At 41.6% G+C, this 20,782-nt stretch overlaps 1 protein-coding gene and 1 long non-coding RNA gene across 2 annotated transcripts in view; one reads left to right on the top strand and one right to left on the bottom strand.

Moving 5' to 3' along the window:
• Window positions 1-19,867, bottom strand: part of LOC143661410 (uncharacterized) — a 40,609-nt gene extending 20,742 nt beyond the window's left edge. Inside the window, exons 1-2 of the long non-coding RNA XR_013164562.1 lie at window positions 19,790-19,867; window positions 18,967-19,033 (exon numbers count right to left, since the gene is read on the bottom strand). This is a non-coding gene — a long non-coding RNA (uncharacterized LOC143661410). The remainder of the gene's footprint in view (window positions 1-18,966; window positions 19,034-19,789) is intronic.
• GALNT14 (polypeptide N-acetylgalactosaminyltransferase 14) overlaps window positions 1-20,782 on the top strand; it is a 229,470-nt gene that overhangs the window by 22,174 nt on the left and 186,514 nt on the right. The gene's annotated exons all lie outside the window — the stretch shown is intronic.

Below are 20,782 nucleotides of genomic sequence, written 5' to 3'. Positions count from 1 at the left end.
ATTTGAAGTCTAATTTGTTGGATATTACTATAGCTACTCCTGCTCTTTGCCGATTGTTATTTGCATGAAATATCTTTTCCCAACCTTTCACTTTCAACCTGTGTTTATCCTTGGGTCTAAGATGTGTTTCCTGTAGACAGCATATAGATGGGTCCTGTTTTTTAATCCATTCTTCCAGTCTATATCTTTTGATTGGGGAGTTTAATCCATTAACATTTAGTGTTATTACTGTATAAGTAGTACTTTCTTCTACATTTTACCTTTGGATTATATATGTCATGTCTGATTTTCCTTCTTTTTACCTTTACTCATAGTCTTCATTTCTACACTCATCTACACACCTCTCTCTTCTGTCTTTTCATATCTGTCTCTAGTGCTTCCTTTAATATTTCTTGCAGAGCTGGTCTCTTGGTCACAAATTCTCTCAGAGATTTTTTTGTCTGAAAATGTTTTAATTTCTCCCTCATTTTTGAAGGACAGTTTTGCTGGATATAGAATTCTTGGTTGGCAGTTTCTCTTTTTTAGTAATTTAAATATATCATCCCACTGTCTTCTCGCCTCCATGGTTTCTGCTGAGAAATCTATGCATAGTTTTATTGGGCTTCCCTTGTATGTAATGGATTGCTTTTCTCTTGCTGCTTTCAAGAGTCTCTCTTTCTCTTTGACTTCTGACGTTCTGATTAGTAAATGTCTTGGAGTACGTCTATTTTGATTTATTCTCTTTGGGGTATGCTGCACTTCTTGGATCTGTAATTTTAAGTCTTTCATAAGAGTTGGGAAATTTTCAGTGATAATTTCCTCCATTAGTTTTTCTCCTCCCTTTCCCATCTCTTCTCCTTCTGGGACTCCCACAACACGTATATTCATGCACTTAATATTGTCATTCAGTTCCCTGAGTTCCTGCTCATATTTTTCCATTTTTTCCCTATATTTTCTTTTGCTTGTTGGATTTCAGATGTTCCGTCCTCCAGTTCACTAATCCTATCTTCTGCCTCTCGAAATCTAACATTGTAGGTTTTCATTTTTTTTTTTTATCTCTTCTACTGTGCCTTTAATTCCCATAAGTTCTGTGATTCTGGGGTGGGGCTCGCAGCTGGTCCAGCTGGTCCGGACTGGGGTACGCTGTGTTTCTGGTCACTGATGTGGCCACAGGAGCTGTTCTGTACTGTTTCTGGTTATTTAGTAGCTATTCTGGAGGACAAACTAAATCATGCACCTTGTTAAGCCGCCATATTGGCACCTCTGAGGAAGAAATTTTTTCTCATTGCTAGTTTTTTAAAAACTATTTTACTGAGGAATCTTCACACATATACAGTCCATACATGGTGTACAATTAGTGGCTCACAATATCATCACATAGTTGTGTATTCATCGCCATGATCATTTTAGAACATTTGCATCACTCCAGAAAGAGAAAAAAAAGGAAAAAGAAGAAACTCATACATTCCATACCCCTTACCCCTCCCTCTCACTGATCACTAGTGTTTCCATCTACCCAATTTATTTTACTCCTTATCCCCCTTATTATTTATTTATTTATTATCCATTTTTTTTACTCATCTGTCCACAACCTGGATAAAAGGAGATTTTGGACATAAGGTTTTCACAATCACACAGTCACATTGTAGAAGTTATACCTTTATACAATCATCTTCAAAATCAGGGTTACTGGAACACACCTCAACAGTTTCAGGTAGTTCTCTCTAGCCAATTACAATTTTTTTGGGGGGGTGGTTTGCTTATTTTCTCCCCAAATCCCTCCACTGCAACTTTCCCACCTTTTAGATAAGCAACATAACAATCTGTGTATGCAAACTGCCATATCTTTCTCTGTGCATGTATAATCAAAATGTAAATATATATGAATATTGACAGATCTGTTTTGGTCATTGTTACATAGGGAGAAATCGTATTATATATACTTCTTTGCATTTTATTCTTTACTTAACCATGCATCCTAAAAGTCCTCCAGATCAACTAGCTCATTCTTTTTAATGATGCATAATATTCTGTCATATGGATATGGATTATTTTATTGGTTATTTACATTTGATGGGCATACACTTACCTCTCATCTCTTGTCATAATAAACTGTACTGCAATAAATATCTCTGTACATGTATTCTTACACACCGGTGTTTTTACTTCTATGGGATAAATTTTGAGGAGTAGCAATTGTGGGTTAAAGGGGGTCTGTAATTTTTATATTAAAGAATATTTTAATATTGCTTTTAAAAATAGTATAATAAAAAATAGTGTAATAATTCACATTCCTGCTAGGAAACTATGAAGGTACTCTTTCCTTGGCATCTCCTTTAGCATAAGTATTGCCATTTTTATTTCTGCCAATCTAAAGGGTGTATGATGGAATCTTAACTGTACTCTTCAGTTATTTGTCTGTCAGATGAATTGAGTACATTCTCATATATTTATTGCCCTTAAGTATTTGCTCTTTTTATGAAGTGTCTGTTCACATCCTCTGCCCAGTTTTTGCACTGGACTGTTTATCTTTTGGTTGTCAATTATAGGAGCTCTTCACATGTTATAGATGGCTCTTTTTTAATCACGTGTGTTACAGATATTTTTCCTAATCAGTTGTGACTCCAGTGACTTTGTTTATGGTATCTAGTGCCATACAATTTTTATTTATTTTTATATAGTCAAATAAGCCTTTTTTTTAAAAGGTAGATAGTGTTCTGTCTTAATTTAAAAGATCATCTTAACTCCAGCTTGTATGTAGAATATCTTAATTTCTTCTTCTATGTGATTTGAAAAAGACAAACTTAAAAATCTGAAGTCTATTTGGAATTTATTTTTATGTCTAATTTGATTTACTGCTTCAACTCTATTTCCTTTCAGATGGATTGTCTTTTGTGTCAACATCATTAATTAAACCATTGTTTCCCCTGCTAACTAAAGTACCACCTTTGTCATGTGTTATAATCCCGTGAACATTTTGTTCTAGGTCTGGGAATTCCATTCTTTTCTATTGACCTATTTGGGCCCTGCTATGATAGTATTATACTGTTTACCAGAATTTTCTGATTAAATCCAGTGGTTACTTTTTAACTAGTCTTACAATATTCCTAGGCATGAAATTTTATCATTAGCAAAAGAAGTTAAATTTCTCTCTCCTTTTTTTGAGTATTTACCTCAATTATTTCTTTATTTGTTCTGCTCCATTCATGAGAACATTCAAAACAATGCTGAAATACCATGGCAACTCAGATTTGGTCACATGGAACTCATCTGACGTCTCCAAAGGTAGTCCTATAATCATTTTTCTAATCTCTCCATGCTGTGGAAGAAACTGCTAATTGCTCATGGTATTTTTACTTTTGAAAAATCTTTCCTCTTTACTAATTAGGGCAAGGACTTTCTTGATGTTAATGCAAGATGCCTTTAGTGCTAATTTACTGTTCATGTTTATGAAATATACTATAATAGTTTTGTTATTTCCTTTTATCCCTGTTTTATTTCAAGTTTTTATTAGAAATGATTTTGTTTTTTATATCATCTTTGATTGAATTATATGATTTTTCTCTTTTATCAATATAGTGAATCACATTGATTTCTGGAGTTTGAACCATCTTTGCATTCCTGAAACAAGCACTATTCAGTTATAGGTTGTTTTTTGTTTTTTTTTAATGTTCCTGAATTTTATGAGTTGATATTTATTTGGGATTTTAACATCTATCTTCATGGATTAGATAAGTTTTTGGTTTTCTTTTTTGTCCTCTCTCAGATTTAAGATCTGAGAGTTCTGTATACTGCTTTCATGAAATGAATCAGGGAACTTTTTAAATTAATGTGTGACTGGTTTAGAAAACTTGGGCACGTCTGTTCTTCATTGGTCACATAGAACTCATCTGTGAAGTGACCTGGTTCTACTGACGTCTCCAAAGGTAGTCCTATCATCATTTTTCCAATCTCTCCATGCTGTGGAAGAAACTGCTAATTGCTCACCCAACTCTGGTATCTCCTTGGACAACATCAAGATTCCATCTTCTATTCTCCCTTATGTTAGATGGCACCTTTTATCTTCTGTCCGGGAGAATGGAGTGGAAATGACGGATTCTACCTCCAGGCCTGACCCATAAGACTCTGCATATTCTTCTTGCTATTCTTTTCCTCTTCTAGAACAGTGCAGATGACCAAGCAGACTCTCGGGGTGGTGGGATCCGAGGAAGTGAGGGGTTTTGGTCTCTGAGTAACTGCAAGGAAGACCGTTTCCTTGCAGATCTAAAACCCTAGCCAAGACCGCTGTGCCAGCAGGAACTCCTGTTCATCCTGAAATGTTGGGGTCTGTTTGTTAGTTCAGCCTAGGTCCTCACTGTTGCATATGGTAGCTGGTCTTTTCACATTCTCTCCTTTTTAATCATTTGTATAGTTTCTGTTTTGCTAGGGGATTACCCATGTCCTCAGGCTTTTCAAATTTTGCCATAGAGCTGGGCATGGTGTTCTCTATAATTCCCTATTCTACATCTATGGCTCTATCTCCGATCACAGTTTCTATGTATTTTACCCTTTCTTAATCAGACTTGTAAGGCGTTTACCCATTTTGTGGGTCTTTTCAAAGAATAAGCTTTTGGGTTTATATACCTTCTTACTATGTTTTCTTTTTTAAAATCTCATTAATTTTAGCTTTAGTTGTTAGTAATTCACTCTTTCTACTTTGTTTTTGAAAAATCTTTCTTCTTTACTAATCAGGGCATGTGTTTTCGCATGTAGCATTTGCTCTGTTCCATAGCTTTTGTTCAGTCTTGCTATTTTTAATTCTTACTGGCTTTTATTTTTAATTTTCTCTTTGTCTGAAGAAATACCCAAAAGCATGTTTCTTAATTTCTCAGTCCTTAGCTATTCAATACTTATTACTTATTTTTAATTTTATTTAGCTATGAGAAAAAAATCCTATAAAATCTCTGCTTTTCAAATTTCTTAAGTTTTTATTTATGACCAATTGCATAATCAATCTCTAAAGATATTCTTAGACATATTTTGAAAAAACCCTGAATATTCTTTATTTGATGGTTGTAAAGTCCTCTCTTAAGATGTGTATTAGACACATTTTTGGATTCAATTTGTCATTGTCTTTCTTTATGTCTTTTTCCTTTTTTGTCTACTAGAACTTTCCAATTCTTAAGTCATGCATTCTAATTTTATTTTAATCACAACCTCCTGCCACCAAGAATTTGGCTTTACATATTTAAATGCTGTTATGGTTAGTTCTTAGAAATTTGTGATTTATAGTTTCATAAATTGTGCCTTAAATTTCCCGTCATCTGAAATATTGTCTATTCTGCATTGTTTTCATTTGCATTTGCTCCTCTCTTTATTTTTTTTCCATCTCTTTGTTTTTAACCTTTCTTTATTACATAAAGTATGTTTCTTATAAATCACTTATAGCTGGGTTTTATTTTTCAATTCCATCTGATCATTTTTGTGTTATAATAGGAATATTCAGCTTATCATAATTAAAATAATATTTTCTATTTATTTTTGTCTCTTTTCCCATTTTGTTATTTTTGCTAGTTTGTCCAATTACAATTTAAACTCCTCTTTCCTTTGATAATTTGGAAATCTTGCCATATGGTAGCTATGGTTGTTACCTTCCTTTTCAGGACACCGAAACACATAGTTCAATGAAAATAAGATATCAGCTATGTTACTCCACCAAGAATCTTTTTTCACCCATTTATTATTTTCCTAATAAATTGAGCCCTTTAGGAGTGCTTTTACTTCCTTAGACTTCCTTTCAACAGATGGACCTTGCAGGCTTTTATTTATCCCCTCCTACTACCTCTAAATCCTAGGCTTGGCTGAGATAACTTAACACTTTTAGAATTTAATGCCAAGTTTTTCCTTGCAGAGTGTCTCTTCATTTTAAGTATTCTTTTTTGCTACTTACATTGTGTTTCCTGTTGCTTTAATACCATCTATTTGGATTTAGCTGTGCAAATTGCAAAGTTTACCACTCACCACTGTTTCATCTTCCCTTCATCTTTCCAATCTCAGGGCTACAGTAATTTCTTGACTGTTTTCCTCAGAAGCTGTATGTGGATTGTACTTTTTGTGAACTCTTGCATATTCACAAATGTTCCACAAATGGCACAAGTGAGTAACATTCTGGCTTGGATATTGGGTGACTGGTGTGGGTCCTTTTCTCCCAGCAGGCTGTGAATGGTTTCCCACTGTCTTCTTGAGCCCAGTTTTGCAGATAGCACGTCTGCTTGGAGTCTAATTAATTTGCCTTTGTAAGTCCCTTGTTCTTTCTGTTGGAAAGTTTGTCCTTGGAATCAGGAGTGCACCTTGGTAGGTCCTTTTCCATAACTCCTTCAAGGGCCTCTGGTCCGTTTATTTGCAAGTCAGAGAAATTTTCTACTTTGATCTGCTTAATTCTTGTTGAGTCCTTATTTGTTCTTTTTTCACCTTCCAGGATTGACATTATTTACGAGTTAAGTCTTCAGGATCTGTTGCCCAAATATCTTCTTACCCCTGATTTCTATTCCTTTCTATTTTTGTTCTTCTTGTGATAATTTTTCCACTTGATCTTGTAAGCCAACACAGGGATCATACTTATCATTGACTCATCTACTGAGCCTTTTCGTCTGAAAGTCATGATTGTTAGTTCCAGAAAGTCCACGCATGTGTGTACACGTATGTGCATGTGCTGTAACTCAGAGTTCATTAAGTGCGGTCATTATTTTGTGTGTGAGTTCCCCTGTGCCTCCTCCAGCAGTTTTGTTTGAAACAGCCACTGTTCTAAGTGCTCTGCTCGTCCATCTCTCTGGCCGTCTGTCCCCTTTTTGTGTGGCTCCTTTCCTTTGTCTACTCCACGAGGCCCAAGACCAGCTGTCCGGCTGCCGTCGGGTGAGGCGAGAGCAGTGAAGGCATCCCTAGTCTGGGCTCCAGTAGCTTGGAGTCCTACCGCTTGGCAGTTGTCAGCTCCCTGAGGCCACACAAAGAATCCCTTGAGTTACCCCAGGCTAGAGAGCACTCAGCAGCCCTTGGAGACTTCAGCTTCGCAGCCCTTCCCCTGGCCACGGATCTCAGGAGGTCCTTTCAGAATGTTTATTCCAGAACTTGCTCCCTTTTCCCAGGGCTGCACCATGCTTTCGGCCCGGCTGTCCCAGGATTATGGTTACTCTGACCTTGCTCTGGGTCTCTCTGCTGCTGTTTTCCAGGCTCTCTTTAGCTCCCGCCTCAGCTTTCTTTCTCTAGGCCTGCAGAACCAGGGGCCTCCCTCGTAGATCCAGTCACACCCGTGTCCTGGCCTCACCTGCTGCCATGCAGCAGTGAATCTTGCTCCATAGATGGAACAAAGGGTTAGCTAGTAACAGGGTGCCAGGTGTACCCTGATTTGGAGGGAATTGTTTGGCTGCATGTTATCAGATGCCCTTTGAAGTGAGGAGAACTGGAGTCCAAACTAGGTCATGAATATTGGCCATTTTCTTTGAAGACCACGGCGTTCAACAATGTTAGCTCATGAAGAAGAGTTCAGGAGACCCTCACGTTTTTCAAAATTTATGAAGCCCTTCTCCTACACTAACCATCAAGCCTGGCACTGCCCCGTATAACTCATTTCATCTTTATACAACACTCTAAGTTGTAGCTGACAATGCAGATGGAGGCTTGGAGCAGCTGTCACTTACGCAGAGTCACGTGGCAGTAAATGTCCATGGAGCTTCTTTACGCTTTGATCCGGGAGGCTTGGCTGATGGACATAATTGTTGAAAAGTGTAGGTTTTTGTTCAGGATTTGCTCAAATGGCACTTAGAGTCACGAGGGTCTGTCTGTTCTCCGGTGCTCCCTGGGGCTGGGCTGGTGGCTGTCCTGGAGGAGCATTGCAGAGGACACTACTGCTTTGTGGGCAGGGCCAAGGTCACGAAAGTGGGCCCCCCAGTCTCCCCCAGACTTGCCTTTTACCGTGATGGCAGCTGAAGTGGGAGCTCAGTTCCCAGAGCCTAGTAACCCTCTGCTGAACAAGGAAATGTAGAAGGGGAAAAAACAAGCAAATGCGTAAAGCTGGTAAAGCTGTGGGGAGAGAATACCCAGGTGTTGACTCTCTGTGGACTTTTCCTCTTGATGAAGGTGCTTCTGATTACCTATTAAAAACAGTCAAAGATGAATAAAGTTTGAGAAAGCAGCCACTTGTATGTAGTAACGTTGGAAAGATCCCACTGACGATCAACTTAGAAGAAATGACCAAAACTGGATAAAGACTTCTGTCTGGAAATTTCTTGAAGCAAACATGTGTTTTACCTGCATCATCTCACTCCTTTTTTAAAAAACACGTACAGTATACCTGAGGCTGGTCACAGTGCCAAAGCCAGATTTGTCTGTAGGGTTGAGCTTTTGCTGTAGTTTATTTGAGTTTGTTTCCTCTTTGAGGGGTTGTAGTTTGAAGTTCTCAGTGAAAGCCACACGGGCAGCTTCTAGCAGAGCCAGGCCAGTAGTTGTCCCTGCTGCCGCCTTTTGACTTTCCTGCTGTCAATTCAAGGAATGAATTAAATGTCACAGATGCTTCAAGGACGCTTGTGTGCCCAGCGCTGTGCTCAGCTCCGTGGGAATAAACTTTTCTCTGGATATGTGTGCTGTCTTGCAGGGCCATCCTGCTGTCCTTGGGACTTGGGAATGCAGCATCCCTAGGTCTGCATCTCTGACCCGGGCTGCCCAATGTGGACTTCCCGTTCCACGTTCTGGCTAGACCCCTGGGGCAGGAGCAGGAGGCAAGGCTGGGTTCTCTACCTCTCTGCAGCTTGCTCTCTTTGAGGCCCTGTAGCTCCAGCCACTGCTGGGAGAACATGGGGACAAGGTGCAGATCTCAGCAGCAGGCTGATTGCCCTCCCTGTGCAGCCTGGAGCTGAGACACAGGGCTGTGGAACCCTAGCAATTGACCAACAACCCAATGTGTTTCGAGAGCCTGCCCCCGAGGAATGCTTAGTGTGGACCCTGAAGTTGTCGGGTCCCACTTGGTGGAAGGGGTGGGGAGGCGGAGCAGGTGTCCTAGTCAGGTGCTTGTGGGTACCAGGGCGTGAGCCTTTACCCAAGGCTTCAGTGACTCCGCCAGGCCAGAGGACAGGATACGATCCCGGCTCTAATGACCTGGCAATGGGGAGAGTTGGAAGGTTTTAGCTCCCAAAACATGTCTGAGACCTTAAGGCCAATGACTGCTTCTCTGTACTGCCCAGTGGCCCAGGAACTCTGCCTCAGTTGCCCGTGGACTCAGCTTCCAGCTCTGTCCCTTGCTGGCTGTGCAGTTTAGGCAGATTGCTTGGCTTCTCTGATAATCATGTCTTCTCAGTGGTTAAGTGGGACTACTCCATTGGGTTGCTGCGGAACTGAGTTAAAGCACAGACATTGCCAGGTAGAGAACCTGGCCAGAGATTCTAGCCTTCTTCCTATAAGTCCTGGGAGGAGGCAGGGTGGGTGGGTGCTTTTTCCTGGGGAAATGGAAGACTTTGAACTTTTACTGGTGGGGAGCTATGGGCAGTTCTTTGGAGCTCTGAGCAGACTTTCTCTCCTCTCCTCTCCGTTCTCAGGGGTGCAGCACCCAAGGCCGCAGGGAAGTGCAGGGAAGCTGGGAAGGCAGACGTGGGCAGGGGGACAGAGATGGCGGGTGGATGGGCCGGGCTTTGTGGCTTGGGTCCTTGCTCTCATGCAGTTTCCTGAGCTCTGCATGGAGAAACCAGGCCTTTTTATTTTTTATTTTTGGCATCTGCTGGTGTTGATGGACTTTTTATTTTTCTGGGTCCTGCCTAGTGAGTGGATACTGGTGCTGCAGTTCTTACTTTTTCTCCCCACTCACCCTGGGCCCAGGGCTCCTCCCTCCCCCTCCTCCAGCACAGGGGCAGGGACCTTCTGGAGATGAGCCACGGCCTCAGCATCCCAGCAGGTGTCGGGTGGTGCTGTTTAGTTTCCGCAAAGATGGAATGTACGTTGGTGGTGATCCACCTCTGAGCCGGGCGCTGCCCTTTCCACCTGTGCTGGTTTGAAATTGGGACATTCCCCCAGAAAAGCCCACGTTCTTTTGATCCAGTCTTGCGGGAACAGACCTATTGGGTGGAACCTTCTGATTAGGTTGTTTCCATGGAGATGTAACCCCGTCCATTCAAAGTGGGTCTTAATCCACTTGCTGGAGTCCTTTATGAGAGGATAAGAGACAGGCATTTTGGAGAGAGCTCAGAGAAGTGAAGAGAGAAATGCCCAGAGACGTTTTGGAGAGAAAGACCATCAGATGTTGCCATGTGGGCTTCCCATGAGGCAGAAGAACCCCATCGGCCTTTCCCCGGTGAAGATATCCTCATGTTGAAGGCTTAATTTGGACATTTTCATTGGCCTTAGAATTGTAACTTGTACCTTAATAAAACCCCTTTTTAAAAGCCAATCCAGGAATTCAGACACCAGGGCTTGATAATTTGAAGCCATTGAAAAAAAAAAAAAAGCCAATCCATTTCTGGTGCATCACATTCTGGCGGCAAACTGGAACCGCCTACCCTCCACCCATGCACCCTTCCCCTCCTTGTCAGGTCCCCTCTAATGTCTACCCCAGACCTCAGAGTTGTCTGTTCACTCAGAGCCTGTCTGTTCAAAGGACCCCATCACCCCTTTCCCATGGGCTCAATCCCCTAAATCCCCTATCACAGGCTCCTTCTCGCAGGGCTCAAAGTATCTGGGATGAGGCAGTTGGCCAAATTCGGTTTATAAATTTTTTCTCTTTCTCTAAATTGGATTTCTTCAGGTCCTTTGAGAAAAGTTTGAGCTTAAGGCTTGTGTGTTGTGTTGTTCATCAGGCAGGGTCTCTTCTCACCTGCGAAGTCTCAGGACAAAGCCTGGTTGAGACCAGGAAGCAGCTGAAGTGTAAGAGCAGCTTCCAGATCCAAGCCCTGGCTTTTAAAATGTATTTGATGCTTCAGTGTCTCTGAAAAGTTTATACTCCCTAGTAATAGTAATAGAAGAGGTGTTTTTAAATGATATTTTAGTTCTAATAATATTCTATTCTTTTAATGGCAGCTATTCATTACTACTCAGTGAGATTTTCTTTGTTGTTTTTTGGTCTGTTTATTTTTTTTATTTTTTGTTTGCTTAGTGAGATTTTAATCTGTTGAATATTGTCTTACCAACAGGGTACGTGAGCTAGAGAAGACCAGTGTTCTTGAACCCCAAGTTACTAAGGGAACTTGGGTTAGAATCCAAGGTCCCACCTCTCTTCTTGATCCAGATATTGCAACAGATGGTTTTCTGAGCACTTAGGAAAAAATGCAGTGGTTACCGGTGCCATCATGGCTCGTCTAAGAACAAAGCCACACGAACTGCAGTTCTTTTACCTGTGGTCCTTCTGCTGGGGGTCCCGGGAAGGACATGGGCAAGATGGCCAACACCTGGCTGCAGGGCCATCACCACCTCCTCCAGCACCCAAGGGAGACAGCGCTGGGTGCCCACCATGCCAGGAAACCCCACAGTTTTCATGGAAGGTGGCACAGTGCTTGGTGTATCCTTTTTTTTTAAATTTATATGCTATATGGCAGAGCCAAATTGCATTCTTTTTCCATGTGAGCATCCCATTATTGCAGCACCATTTGTTAAATTTTTTATTTGTTTTTTGGGAAGAGTAGGGGCCGGGAATCAAACCCGGGTCTCCCACATGGCAGGCGAGAATTCTACCACTGAACTACCCTTGCACCCCTATTGCTACATCCTCTTACACTTTGGTTTTGCTTGTAGGATGTTGCCTTCTGGGGAAGAAGGGGGGTTCTTTCTTTCTGTGACTTTCTAAACCCCTGGCCTGTACAATTTCCAGGATGCCTCGTGTTTTGGAAGACATGTCTCTTGGAATCACTAGCTCTCCACAAGTGGGACAGCCTTTGACTTGATTCTCCTGTATGTAGAGAAGTGGGAACCAGGGGGCCTCTCTGAGCTTCCCTCACTAACAGGGAATGCAGGAATTTAGGAAATAAGGAAGGGAGAAGGAAGGGTCAGGTCTGACTCGTCTGAGAGCTAGAGTATCGTTTCAAAGAAAGGCAGTGTGGAAATTAAACCACTTTTTGAAAGATGGGGCTCAAAGACAAGGAAAGAATGGATTTGTTTTTAATGATTTCAACTAGAATTGAAGCTCTTCTGAAATTGTTGGAAATAAAATTGGTTAGAAAATGATGTCAGCAGAGAGTGGGGACTGTGAACCAGGAAAATAAATGAGCTCTGAAATCACCTTCTATTTTATAAATATTGTTTCTGGAGCTGAGAAAATTGAGACAGATTATTCCTTTTCCTCTCTCCCAAGCTCTGGGTGGAAGAAGCCCTGGTAACCATTTGAACCTCTGGAAAAGCATCTCATCTTGTCCTGGCGCGCTAAGTAGCTTTGTCTGCATTTAGACACACTCCATTTCCCTTTGAAGGACCACTATCAGCAGCAGGCAATTACAAACACACCTCATAACACATTATTGAGACACACTGCACGCAAATAAGCTGGAGAGATGGTTAATGGTTGTGCTGTACCACGTCCATTGAAATCTGTCCACACTGCCTTTGGGGCGAGGTGCCAGCCGATTCCTGGGTGAGTGACGCTGTGTATGTGTGTTTACGTGTGTTTCATTTTCACTGCTTCCTCATCAGGTATAATTTTAGCCACATCAGTGTGCACACTCGCAAGGAAGGGAAAAGGAACGTAATTTCACATTCTGACAGGCTCCTTTTAAGCTTGAGATTCCTTGTCTTTGGTTTTCTAAAAGTCTCAGTGCTATTAGCGTCCCTAAGTTGTCTGAGAACAAGGGAAGGTGCATGTGGAGACTCAATGGGTAGCTTCCTTCTGCTATCTCTCTCTCATGGAGAAGCAAAAGGTGGGCAGTTTAGAGAAACGCAGCGTAGGCAGTTACTTCCCCCACTCTCTCATCTGCTGTTTTGGTTTGGCGGCAAGAGTTGGCTGAATTTCATTTTCTTTGCCATTTGCAATTGCTGTTGGTTTTGAAGTAATGACTGCATTTTGCCACCGCAGCAGCTGTATTCCAGGCTGATTTTGAAAGCACTGGACTCTCCAACCTCTTTAGGGTAGTGTTAGGGTGGGTGGGTATGGAAGCTGAAGATGCGATAACAGCAGGGCTGGGGGTGGGGGGCAGGTAAACTGGGATTCTCACTTGTTGAAGCTGGGGGGCTTTGGGTTTATCAGGTCCACATGTTCCCTCCACAGGTGAGGATGGTGAGCCTCGGGAGGGGGAGGGGCTTTCCCAAGAGGACTCAGCTGGTGGGTGGCAGAACTCACTGAGAACCTGAGCTCTTGGCCCCCAGTGCAAGCTCTTTCCACTCCACTTGTTCTTAGCTGTATCAGTCAGGACTCTCTAGAGAAACACAACCCACAGGAGATAGTTGTAAATGTGAGACTTATAAAGGTGTCTCACACAACTATGGGGACAATGAGAGTCCAGAATCTGTAGGCCGAGAGCTGGAAGCTCCAGCGAAGATTCTCCAAGAACTCCCCAGGAGAGGCTGGCTGGCTGAAGCAGAAAGAGACATTCTCTCTTCTGAACTCTCCTTAAAAGCCTTTGGGTGATTAGGTTAAGCATCGCTCATTGCAGAAAACACTCCTCTTAGCGCACTGGAGATGCAATCAGCCATGGATGCAAACAATGTGCTCATGATTTAAGTCCATGAAACGTCCTCACAGAACCATCACCTGGCCAAGTTGACACATGAACCCATCCATCACATTAGTTGAGCACCATCTGTCTCTATAAAGTGCAAAGCTCCTTCCAGAGCCAGTACAGGGACAGTGAATGCCGTGGGTCCCTCCAGCCACGGGAACCATCCCAGAGCATGCAAATGATTGGTGCTTATAATACCCCAAGGATATGATTTCTGATCCCACAGAGACTTCTGAAAGAAGCCTTCATTTTTATCAAAAGATTGTTTTTAACCTCATTCTTTCGGAAAAATGGAAAAGTCTGGCATGCCTGTCAGCATTGACTTTCTTGAGTTTTGCTCTTGTAGTTCTGGACCTTCCTTGAAGACGTGGCAGAGAGAAGACGGAACAAACCCTTGTGTTTGTCTTTGAGTAGACCAGAGATGTTTTTCAGCCCCAAGGAAAGCTAGGTCGAGTCTTCTAGAGTGTTTGCGTAGTTGAGTGGGTGATGTGTCCAGCTTCCAAAACTTGGAGACATTCACTGTTCACACTTCATTCATCTGTTCCTCAGTCCTTGGCAAGCAGATTGCTTTTGAAGAATTTATATTCTCATCTGCCACTTCTATTAGCAAGGGCGGTATTTATGACCGATTTAGTGCTGGCTGGGTCCTGGCACCCTGGTGATTCTACGTGGTGGTCCTTCTGCAGCCCGAAACCTCATGGTTCACAGGGGGTCAGAGGTAGGAACCTGGGTCTGGTATTTCCCGAGTCACACTGCCGGGCTGAGGGAGCCTGTGTTTGCTCACAGCCAGGCTGATGGTGCCAAGTATCGTGGCACATTCCTACTGCTACTTTTGCAGCCAGCAAGAGAAACGAGGCAGGGCAGCTTGCAAATTGGTCCTGTAGAGAATCTGCTGTGTCTTTGGGTGTGAAAGCGTGTGTTGTTGGGAATTTGGTGAGAGTCCGAGGTGTGGAGCTAGATTCTCATCCAAAAGAACCATCTGCTCCCTGGCAGTAGAAGAACAGGTTTCCAGCTCTGGGAAATAGATGAGAGGTGAAAGAATCAGCACCATGGAAAGCCTCATGTTTCTTGATGTCAAGAAATGCTTCTTAATGGAAATGAGACTTGCCTCGTATCTGTGTCCTCTGTCCTCTGCTTGACGACCTTTAGCAGGAGCTGGGCAGGGGGACAGCACTTCTCTCTGCCCGTGCTGCTGCTGCTGCTGGAAAGACTGAGAAGCTGTGCGTGGTTGGTAGAGCAAATGGGCAGGGCTTGTGCAAGACTACCTCTTTTGCTTTCACCCCTTGGATACCCTGCTACAGCAAGGAGAGCAGTCACAGACCCTGCAAATGTTATTTTCAGTGAAACTAGAGAGTCCATGTAAGCCGTGGAATCTGAAATTTGTGCAAGAGCTGCCACAAGCAGCTGGGGTCTGGAGAAGCCCTGAGAGGACGCGGTGAGTGGCAGGCGGGGCCAGGAGAGAGAGGGCAGACTGTGCCGGCACAGCTCACCTCCGGAAGAGGCAGTGCCTGGCCTTAGGGCCAGAGCTAGGCCTCTTATTTACAAGTGAATAGGACTGAAGGAATCCTTGGGTCTGTTTTGCTTCTTTGAAGCAGAGGAGGTGGGCTTTTACAAAGGGTCAGCCAGAAGAAACCTAGTTTTAGGAAGTGATGTCCGGTAAAGGCTCTCTCTCTCTTCCTCTCCCTCTCTTCCTCTCTCTCTTTCTCTCTTTCTCTCCCTCTCCTTCTCTCCCTTTCTCCCTCTTTTCTCTCCTTCCTTCCGCCCAACATTTTTCTAATGGTATAACATGCATGCAGTCAAGAAGACAAACCTTTTTTAGCTTGATAGACATTTACATACGTGCACTCTTGTGTAACCACCATCCCCATAAAGATTTAGAACATTTTTACAACCTCAAGAGTCTCCCTCATGCTTCCTCCGAGGAATTACCATCCTTCACAAAATAAGCTCGTTAAATAATGAAAACCCATCCTTGTCCCTCCTCAGATCCCGCAGGGTCTTCCTGCAGGAGCCGGTCCGAGAAAGTCCCCCTTGTGCAAAGGTAAGTAACACCAAAGAAATTGGTAGCTTTGGGAAAAAAGGAACAGTGATACTATAGGGAGATAATGTCAATGACAATCACAAAATTTACGCCCTCAAATGAAAAGGACTCTCCTGGAGAAGGTTGTTAGGACTTTTCAGGAAGCTGGTAAAAATTTTAATCATGGATCTTAGTATGAATTTAAAGAAGTGAATGAAGCAATCATTTCTATGAAGAAAGACCATGAAACAGAAACAAGAATTCTGGAAAGGATGAAAGGATCGCAGGAGGAGAGGAAATGTGAATTGGCAGAATTCAAGAAGGAAATAGGAGTAAAAGACAAAACCTTCTCTGAAATGAAAACAGTTTTGGAAGGTTCTCAGGGGAAAATGGACACCATAGACAATGCAGTATGCAGCATGGATGACGGAAATGAGAAAAGTGAATAAATGCAACAGAAATAAGGGAGGCACTAGTAAAGGTTAAAGAGAAAGTGATAGATATAGAAGGCAGGCATGGGAAGCCCAACATAAGCATAATTTTAGTACCTGAAGTAAAACACAAGATAATGACATAGAACGAATATTTAAAATATAAGTTAGGAAAGTTTCCATGATAAATAAGAAGATTGGAATCTTCATATTGAAAGAGCACAACTTTGAGTGTCAGGGAAAAAGTACCCAGAACTGTTAGTGGCAAGATATAGCCTTGGGAAGTTTAGACGTTAAAGATAAGGACTAATTTCTTCCCTTCTCTTCCCAGGGAAGCAGAGCAGACATGCAGGCATGGAGGTGCTGAGAAGAGGAGGTAGTTAGTTAATGAAAAGTTATGGGAGGCAAATAAGTTAATTTATTGAGCAAATAAATAAGTATACAGAAGATAGTAAGAACTGTATTTCTCACTGTCTGAGAAGGGATTTACAAACCTGGAATGGGGAAGGCTAGAAAGAACCCTTGAAGGGTTGGATTGGAAGTAGAGGTTTTGGTATATCCATATATGCATATATGTCCTCGCTCTTTCTGCTGAGATGGCCTGGAAGCCGTAGCACACCAGTAGCATGACTATGCACTGAGTATGTGGATGTTGGTTTCTAAACCAGCATCCACTAAAAGTTACCAGGGTTCCTCAGAAAATGGCTGATTTCAAGAATAGGACAGGGAAAGCTGAAATACCTTATGATGCCATAAAGTAAGGGAATGCTCAGAAAATGATGGAAAGGCATCCAAAGGACAGAGGAGCCCATTTAAAGGAGCCCCCACTGACCAAACTGAGGACAATATGAGCATCAAAATAAACAGTAAGAGTATCAGATTACAACCCACTGAATAAAATAGGAACTATGAGTCTATACTGATATAAAGGAATGGATGGGTGGATGGATGGATGGATGGGGAGAAGGGGAAACACTTCTTGACTGTAGAATGCCAATTGATAAATGCAAAAGGAAAGATGGAAAAAAGTATTCATCATTTGGCAGCTACCATCCCGGAAGCTGATACAGGTAGGAGTTGTGCATGGATTCTAGGTCTTGTGACTGGACATTTTATGAGGATCAGTATATTGGCACAATATTAGAATAGCTTCCCACAAAACTCTCATCAAACACATTGGAACAAAATGACTTTTCAGGGGTGAAACCTGGCAGACGCTGTCTTGGTCAGGTACTCAAGGTTAACCTCACCTGTGGTGGGATGGATTGACCCAACGTGCACCTGGGGGTGCCTCACGGAGAAGAACACAGCTTCATTTCTTTTGTCTTTCTGCCAAGAATGAATGGCTTGAGTCAGTTCATGAGGAAACTTCAGATGTTCTCTGATCCTGCAGAATGAAGGGCCTGGACTCTTTGAGACTTCCAAGGACATGAGAGACAAAGAAAGACTGAGGAACTGTTCCAGGCTGAAGGAGATTGATGAGACCTGACAACTAAACACGATTTGAGGATAGGGTCCTGGACAAGGAAGGGAAAAAGGCACTGGAACAGTTGGAGACATTTGAATGGAGTCCATGAAATGGGTCTCTGTTGGGTCAGTGTTAGTATTTTTACTTGAAGCGTTGTTTGGTGTTTATGTAGGAGAGTGGGCTTGTTTTTGGGAGGTGGGCATTGCGCAAAAAAATCTGCATCGCTTTATCTATCTCTCCATCTCTCCATCTCTCCAGAAGTGGGTAAAATATCATCTGCTGGGGAATTTGTGTGGAGGGTGTGTAGGAGTTTGTACTGTTCTAGCGACTTTTCTATAGGCTTGGCAGTGTTTCAAAATTAATAAAAGAATCCTGAAAAAGAACAACAAATAAAAAGAAAGAATCTTCTGGGAATCCAAGCAAAGAGATCAAGTCACTTCAGAAGACAGCAATGTCAACCTGGCCCCCATTTCCTCTGCAGCAACATTCCATGCCCAAAAGGCAGTGGAGCAACCTCTGCAGGGCAAGAAGGAAAGAGAGTGCAAACGAAAGATTTATATCCATCCTAGATGTCTTTTAAGTGTGAGGACAGTTTTGAGCATGTGATAACTCAGGAATTACTGTTCCCACTAACCCCTCCTGGGCAAACCAGTTGAAGATGAATTTCAGCCAACGCAGAGAAGTCTGAGTGTGAGCCCGGAATATTTTACACTGTAAAACTAAACTAAAACGTGGACTAAAACAAATATGAGGATTACTGTAACAGAGGAAAATGCAAATGTGCTGATGATGTAGAAATAATGACACAATCAACAGGGGAACGGAAGAGAAAGAGTCGTTCCCTGAGTGCCCCGTTCTGTAATCATGGGGAGCCTAAGGATGCAGTTTAAAATTGACAAATGAAGTAATATAAACATAATTATATTTGAGAACGAAAGGTAAACATTAAGAAAGGATAATATTATTGACAAAAGTCAGATGGTGGGAGCGAGATGGTACATAGCAAGAGGAAATGGTGCCCAGGGGCGATGTAATGTTTGTTCTCTCCTCTCTGCTCGCAGCTGCCCCCGTGTTAGCTGCTTCCCCAACCAGCCATCGCTATGCTCAGCCTCTAAGGCGAGAGAAGTGGGGAAAGGGGTGAGAAGAGAAAACATACCAGCTTTCTGTGCTTATAGAATTAATGAATTATGTCCAAATGTATTGATTAAGGTTATTGTACGAAGTTGTAGTTGTGAATGTAAGCACTAGAATGAAACCATAAACCTGCTAAATATCAGAAGAACCACATAGGAGAAACAATTACAGAGAGACTAAAATTAATGCCAATAAAGCTGGAAAACTAACTTAAAATAAGAGGAGTAAGAACAAACTTATTTGTCATATTGCTGAATGTAAATGAGTTTAACTTACCTTTTAGAAAGGTTTTCAGATTGGATCACAAATCAAAACCCAACTCTGTGCTGCTCATAGAGACACCCTTCAAGGAAAATGATACAGGAAGGTTGAAAAATAAAAGGGTGAATAAGGAAACACCAGGCAAATGCTAAAGAAAGTCATTAAAAATAAATATACAAATAAAGAGCAGTAGTCACAAGCTTAGTATCAAAGTGAAGTTCAGGATAAAATGCATTAAATAAGATAAAGAAGGTTTTCATAAAACTAAAGAGTGTAATTCATAATGAATAAAAATCATAGCAGCAGTAATAAAAAAAACAGAAATTTCAGGAGATGCAAAGAGAAATAGACAAAAGCATACTAGTCACAAATACCTTTAATTTACATGTCTCGGTCTCTAGATTCTAGACAAAGAACAGAAATCAATACTGAAGACCTAAATAAGTAGTAATGTAGATCAGATCAATAAATAGCAAAGTCTATAGACTAAATGAAGAGAAAAAACATCTTTCAAAGGCCTAGGAAACATTTACAGATATTGACCATTTACTAGACCGTGAAAACCCCTTATCAAATTCCAAAGGGGAGAAAAAATTCAGGGGTTATTCTCTGATCACAGTATAAAGCAGAAATTAATACTAAATAAGAAAACCAAAACACCATTCTGTTGAATGTAAAATAAAAATAAAAGGAATCACTTAATTTATGGCTCAAATAGGAAAATTAAAACTGAAATGGCAGATATTTTGCAAAATAACAATGAGAATGCTAACTATTAGAGCATATGGAATATGCTAAAGCAGAGCTCAGGTGCAAAATCATGTTCTTAAATACTTACGACAAAGAATAATAACCAATGAGTTCATCATTGTGCCGGTTTGAATGTGCTGTGTACTCTAGAAGAGCCATGTTCTTTAATCCTCATTCAGTATTGCTGGGTGGTGTCTTTGTAATTGTTTCCATGGAGATGTGACTCACCCAATTGTGAGTGGTACCTTTTGATTAGGTGGTTTCCACGGAGATGTGTCTCCCCCTGTTCAAGATGGGGTTGCTTACTGGAGATCTTTAAGAGGGAACCACTTTGGAAAATCCTTGAGAACCCACACAGCCAGAGACGTTTGGAAATGAAAGAAAATACCGCCAGGAAAGTCGTTGAAGAAGCTGAGAGAGAAAGCTAGCTGACATCGCCATATGCCTTCCCAGCTGATGGAGGTGTTCCGGATGGCATCAGCATTTCTTGAATGAAGGTAACCTCTTGTTGGCGCCTTAATTTGGACATTTTCATGGCCTTAGAATGTAAGCTCAAAACTTAATAAATTCCTCTTTTTAAAAGCTGTTTCTGGTAGATTGCATTTCAGCAGCTTTAACAAACTAAAACAATCATCTAAGTAAAGGACTTGTAAAAAGAATAAACAGAATATAGCAGAAGGAAAGCAGAAGTAGAAATAGATAAAAGTATAAAGTAACAAAGTAGAAAACAAAAGTTTAAATAAATCTCAAAGTTGGTTTGGGAGAAAACACAACAATAAAACAGATCAACTATTAGTTAACCTAATCAAGAAAATGTGGGTGCAAGTATAGATACATAAAATAAGAAATGGTATGTGGGGAATAATGATGGAACAGGAAATCAAAGGAATCTCAAGACACTAATTTGCTCAGTTCTATGGAAATGCATTTGAAAACCTGAATGAAATAAATTACTTTTCAAGAAAATAAAATTTGCCTACCTGGTGCCAGAAAGGAATCTGAAAATATAAACATTCTGATTTCCAAGGCAAAAAATAAGAGTTATCAAAGGGGTACACCCTGGCCCAAGGATATAGGAACA

Source organism: Tamandua tetradactyla, chromosome 17 (genome assembly GCF_023851605.1).
Source record: "Tamandua tetradactyla isolate mTamTet1 chromosome 17, mTamTet1.pri, whole genome shotgun sequence".
In the NCBI taxonomy this organism is placed as follows: domain Eukaryota; kingdom Metazoa; phylum Chordata; class Mammalia; order Pilosa; family Myrmecophagidae; genus Tamandua; species Tamandua tetradactyla.
The sequence above is the reverse complement of the archived record's forward strand: the minus strand, read 5'-3'. Positions and strand labels throughout refer to the sequence as shown.